Source organism: Dendrobates tinctorius, unplaced genomic scaffold (genome assembly GCF_039654945.1).
Source record: "Dendrobates tinctorius isolate UK_male_01 unplaced genomic scaffold, ASM3965494v1 ptg000223l, whole genome shotgun sequence".
Taxonomy (NCBI): domain Eukaryota; kingdom Metazoa; phylum Chordata; class Amphibia; order Anura; family Dendrobatidae; genus Dendrobates; species Dendrobates tinctorius.
The window spans coordinates 26,923,132-26,929,131 of record NW_027361890.1 but is presented as its reverse complement, the minus strand read 5'-3'; positions in this window follow the sequence as shown (position 1 = coordinate 26,929,131).

Below are 6,000 nucleotides of genomic sequence, written 5' to 3'. Positions count from 1 at the left end.
AGGTTTCTTGCATCATGTTCTCACATGCTTTATGCATTTAATAGCCCTCTGTGTCTGTACTGTTACATATTTAAACTGTTAACTGGTTCATACAGCAACAGAAACACCCGATTCTTACACTATGGCTGGTCCAAACAATGAAAGCAATTGTTACCATCCACCTATTGTGTGTCCCCTTTTTCCTCATAGATTGTAAGCTTGTGAGCAGGGCCCTCATTCCTCTTGGTATCTGTTATGATCTATGTGATTATTGTTATGCTGTAATGTCTATCGTCTGTACAATGTCCCCTCTGAAATGTAAAGTGCTGCGGAATATGTCGGCGCTATAGAAATAAAATTATTACTACTACTTTTGTCCCATTGTCACCATTTGGCCAAGCTCATCTAATTCAAATTCCAAGTAATTGAGCATATATCTTTAAAGGGGTTGTCCACTACTAGACAATGCCTGCCTAATCACTTAAGGGTCCGATTTAAAATAAAAACAATGGATGCTCACCTCCAGAAATGGCATAGTTCCGACGTTGTCTGTGCCACTATTCCCGATGGATCACGTGACATAATACAGTTTTCAAAAAAAAATCTAGCAAAAGCCGCACTCCCAACGCTAAATGGACTACCTTCTGGGCCCCATAGTGTGCTCAACCAGAGTAAGCCTGGGCCCAAACCCACTGAATAACTTTCCTTACAAACACTGCCGGGTGCCTAAACAGTGCTCTGACTGTATTGCCGTGCTTGGGTCAAGTTGGGTAACAAATTGTGGGGTCAATTTTCTTCTATTACCAATTGTGAAAATTAGAAATCTGGGGCTTCAACAATCAGTGGAAAAAATAGGTATTAGACCTACCGGTAATGATGTTTCCAGGAGTCCATCCTGACAGCACAATGGAGAACGTCCTCCTCCTCCTTACAGGGACAGGAAAGCACACGAGATGTTAAAAGGTCCCGTCCCACCCCCTTTCCCTCAGTGATTTAACAAGTACCACAGCGTGCATAATGCAATAACACTTTAATGATACAATCATATTACAGGATATGACATAACATTACAGAATATAACGTAACAGGGAGGGAACTACCCGTGCTGTCAGGATGGACTCCTGGAAACATCATTACCGGTAGGTCTAATACCTATTTTCCAGGACGTCCACCTGACAGCACCATGGAGAGTACCAAAGCATCTCCTCAGGGTGGGATTACCGCCTCGAGAAACTTTCTCCCAAATGCAGTATGTTGACCTGATAGCACGTCAAGCTTGTAGCGCTTGCAAAATGTACTAAGACTGGCCCAGGTTGCTGCTCTACAGATCTGATCATCCGAGGCGCCCGCTCGCTCGGCCCAAGAGGCCGATACTGCCCTTGTAGAGTGGGCCTTTAACGTATCTGGCGGGTTGGCGCCTTCAGATTGGTAGGCATCTGAAATTACTGAGGTAATCCATCTTGCGATGGATGCCTTAGAGGCTTTTTTCCCCTTGTTCTTACTCCCAAAAAGGATGAACAGATTTGAGTCAATGCGCCAACTGTTGGTGGCCTCAAGCTAATCTATAACTGCCCATCTCACGTCTAATGAGTGGAGACGCTGTTCTTTTCCATTACGGGGATTGTCACAGAAGGATGGTAACACGACTTCCTGGTTTATATTTTGGTAGGAGGCTACCTTTGGGATAAATGCCGGATCTAATCTCAGGATTATATGGTCATCTCTAATCTGGAGATATGGATCCTTGGTGGACAGAGGCTGGAGTTCCCCTATTCTCTTGGCCGTGGTAATGGCTACAAGGAAGGCCGTTTTCCGAGTGAGAGTAGAGATGGTCATCCTTTCACTGGGAACATAGGGGTCCCTACATATGGATCTGAGGACCAGGTTAAAGTCCCAAGGCGGGGTGAGCTGTCTAATCCGGGGGCGAAGACGTTGCGTGGCCCTTATGAATCTTATTACCCAAGGATGAGAGGCTAGCGGATAATCAAAAAAGGAGCTCAAGGCCGAAATCTGGACCTTTAAGGTGCTGGGTTTAAGGCCCTTATTATACCCCGACTGTAGGAAATCTAGGACACTAGGGAGGTCAGGGGTACCTGCCACGAGGTCGGACCTGCCACCGTCCAGACAGAATCTCTTCCATATTTTCCGGTAGATTGCGGATGTAACCGGTTTCCTGCTGGCCAGTAGGGTAGATATGACCTGATCTGATAAGCCCTTTGCCTTCAGGATGTCCCTTTCAGGATCCAAGCCGAGAGGTGGAGTCTTGCTGAATCTGGGTGACGGATCGGGCCCTGGTGGATGACATCTTCCTTCAGAGGTAGCTCGGCTGGGCTTTCCACTGCCATGGCCCCTAGCAGGGGAAACCAGCTTCTTCTTGGCCAGTATGGGACTATCATTATCACCTTCGCGCGGTCCTCGCGGATCTTCCTGAGAACCGCCGGTATGAGCTCCACTGGTGGGAATGCGAATGAGAGGGGTTCTTCCCAAACGTGACTCAGGGCGTCTACACCATCCGGGTGGTCCGCCGGGTTCAGGGAGTAGAATCTGGAGACCTTTGAGTTTTTCCGATTTACTCTGTCGGGTAGACCTGCTGTCTGCTTAGGTAGTCCGCTACCACGTTTTGGGAACCCTCCAGGTGGATTGCCGTTATTGAGAGGACAGTTCCTTCTGCCCATGCAAATATTCGTTCTGCTAGTGCCTGGAGTGGACGATGCCTAGGGCCCCTCTGGTGCTTCAGGAATTAAACCGCTGTTATGTTGTCGGACAATATACGAACATGTCGGTTCTTCCCCACCGACCAGATCCGTCGCAGGGCTTCCCAGACCGCATAGAGTTCCCTGAAGTTGGAGGATCTGTCTCTGATGTCTACTGGCCATTCTTCCTGGAAAATCTTGCCTCCTACGTGGGCTCCCCATCCCCACGTACTGGCGTCTGTGGTGACTACCACGTATGGAGAAGTTGTCCATAGCACGCCCACCTGCAGGTTCCTGGGCTGTGTCCACCACAGTAGCGACCTTTTCACAGGTTCTGGCAGCGTTATGGGCTTGTCGAGTGAAGCCTGACGCCTGTCCCATCTTGCGAGGATTTCCCTCTGTAAAGGTCTCGAATGGAACTGGGCCCATCTGACGTACGGTATGCAAGCCGTCATTAGGCCCAGAACCTCCATTGCCCCTCTTATGGAGGAGCGATGCTCGAGGAGGTCCCTGGCTCTGTTCTGAATAGTCCTCTGCTTCTTTCGTGGTAGTAGGGATATCCTGTTTCCTGAATCTAGGAGAACTCCCAGGAAGATCTTTCTGGTCTCAGGTCTGACTTCTTCTCGTTGATCACCCAGCCGAGGAACTCCAATAATGCAACCGTTTGACCTCTGTCGCGAATGAGCTTTTCTTCGGATCCTGCTACCAGTAGTAAGTCGTCTAAGTATGGTACAATGACGATACCCTGATTTCTCAGGTAGGCCACTACCTCCGCTACCAGCTTTGTGAATATTCAGGGGGCTGAAGCCAGCCCGAATGGAAGGCACTGGAACTGGAAGTGGCAGGTTCGGGTCGGTAGACTGACTGCGAATATTTGCAGTCCCTGGGATGAGGGATGGATCGGGACCTGATAGTACGCACTCTTCAGGTCGAGGGTACACATGACGCCATCCCTGTCTATTAGATGTATTGCCGACCGTATTGATTCCATCTGAAACCTCTTGTACGTGACCCAGGAATTCAGAGGTTTTAGGTTTATAATAGTTCGGGCCTCGCCGGATGGTTTTGAAATGGAGAACAGGGAGGAATAGTGACCCTTTCCCCTCTCTGACCGAGGAACTGGGACTATAACCTCTGATCTGAATATGTCGTGTAGATCCGTCCACATGGCAGAGTCCACCGGGACTACAGTGGGGGTGATATATCTGTCGGGGGGAGGGGAACAGCATTCTATGCAGTAACCTTCTGCAATGGTTCTGAAGACCCACTGATTGTGGGTAACCCGGGCCCACCTTACTGCGAAGTGGCGAAGTCTTCCCCCGATACTCCTGGCATCATTGCCTCCTAGATCTGGAGGTTGACGCAAAAAGGGAGCCCTTGCTTCTCCCACCCTGGCTGTGGGAGCTTCTATAGGAGCCCCTGTTGGACCTACCCTGGCTCCTAAAATCGGTCTGTCTCTTAAAGAAGGGCACTCTCCGAAAGGGCTGGGGACGCTTGGGCTTTTCCTCTGGGAAAACCTTATTTTTGTCAGACAAAATCTCTAAAATGCTGTGTAGGGCTGGTCCAAACACCCTTGCGCCTGAAAAGGAGATGGAGCATAGCTTCGCCTTCGAAGCGTTATCCCCCGACCAAGATTTAAGCCAGACCGCCCTCCGAGCCGCATTAGACAGGGAGCTGTTCCTGGCTGTGAACCTTACTGATTCGGCTGACGTATCTGACAGGAACGCCATGGCCGATTTCATCAGAGGAAGAGATGCCAGGATCGCGGATCTAGGATTTTGTTGGTTAGGTGCTCTTCCAACTGCCCTATCCATAAGAACATGGACCTGGCCACCGAGGTGGCTATGTTAGCTCTAATGAGGGCTGCCGCCGTCTCCCATGTTCTCTTTTATAGAACATCTGCCTTCCTGTCCATCGGTTCCCGGAGACCTGATGAGTCCTCGAATGGAACGGTGGTCTTTTTGGCGACCTTAGCTACGGGAACGTCGATCTTAGTAATCTCCTCCCACAATCGTGTTTCCTCAGGGTCGAAAGGTAGTCGGCTCTTAAAGTCGCGGGACAACACGAGTCGACATTCTGCCTCCTTCCACTCATCTAGGACCATCGTCTTAATGTGCTCACTTACAGGGAACACAGTCTGTCTCCGAGCCACCAGTCCCCCAAACATCAGGTCCTGTCTGGATTGCGGCTTAGGAACTTCTTCGATCTGGATGGTGTTCCTTACCGCCTGGACCAGCTCGTCAGTGTCCTCTAGTCTGAACAGGTACTTCCTGTCCTGGTCCCGTCTGTCGGGCGGGATGTCTCCCTCTTCCACAGGATCCGAGTCACGGAAGTCTGACCCCTCGATAGTTTCCTTCAGACACTGGCTCTGCCTCCCACCTCGGCCATTTGCGGCTTGGCCCCGGACTGGGGGACTGCTGCCGTGCGAGGCTGGATCTGGAGGCCTGGACTTCCTCCCGAATCAGGGATCGCATCTCCGCTGGGAGGGATGACTACTCGTCTCTTACGACCCTTGATGTGCAGGGTCCACAGTGGGTTTAGATATGGGTGTCTGGCAGCTTTACCCTGCATATAGGGCATCTGACTGACTTAGATGTGGCTTTGGCCGGGTCCTTATTCACTGTCGGGGGGCTGCTGGGGTTCCCTTCTCCTACTGATATACGATAGGGACAGTCGGGTCAGTCGTCCTGGGCTGCAGGGATGGCTGTGGGGAGGGCGGACTGCGCCAGGCGCACTTACCCCTCCATCTGACGGAGCCTCTGGGTCCATTACCGCTGAAACTGCCGGGTAGCTGAACTGCTGGAACGCACGCTGTTTCAAATCCGGCGCGTGACGTCACCAGCAGTGACGCGCATCTTCTTGCGATAGCGCAGGAATCGCCCCCGCCACTTCCTGCCCGGACGCTAGGCCCCGCCTGCGCCTCTGAGGGTGCCGGCACCACCAGCCACCTGCGGGGGACTGGCTTCCGACTGCCACGGCGGCCGCTGACTGGAGCCGAGAGCCTCCCACCAGGAGAAGCAGCTCCCTCCAGGAGCGTCGTCCTGCTCCTGGCCTTTGGGGCAGAGGGTCTCCCCACCGGAGAGTTTCGGCCCCGGGCTTCCTTGACAGGGGGAAGGATTGGACTGGCCGCACGACCCCCTGAGCCCTCCGGTAAGTTCCTGAGCGATCCTCTCGCATGTCCCTCCATGCAGGGACAGGAAAGACACTGAGGGAAAGGGGGTGGGATGGGACCTTTTAACCTCTCGTGTGCTTTCCTGTCCCTGTAAGGAGGAGGAGGACGTCCTCCATGGTGCTGTCAGGTGGACGTCCTGGAAAAACTAATTTTTAA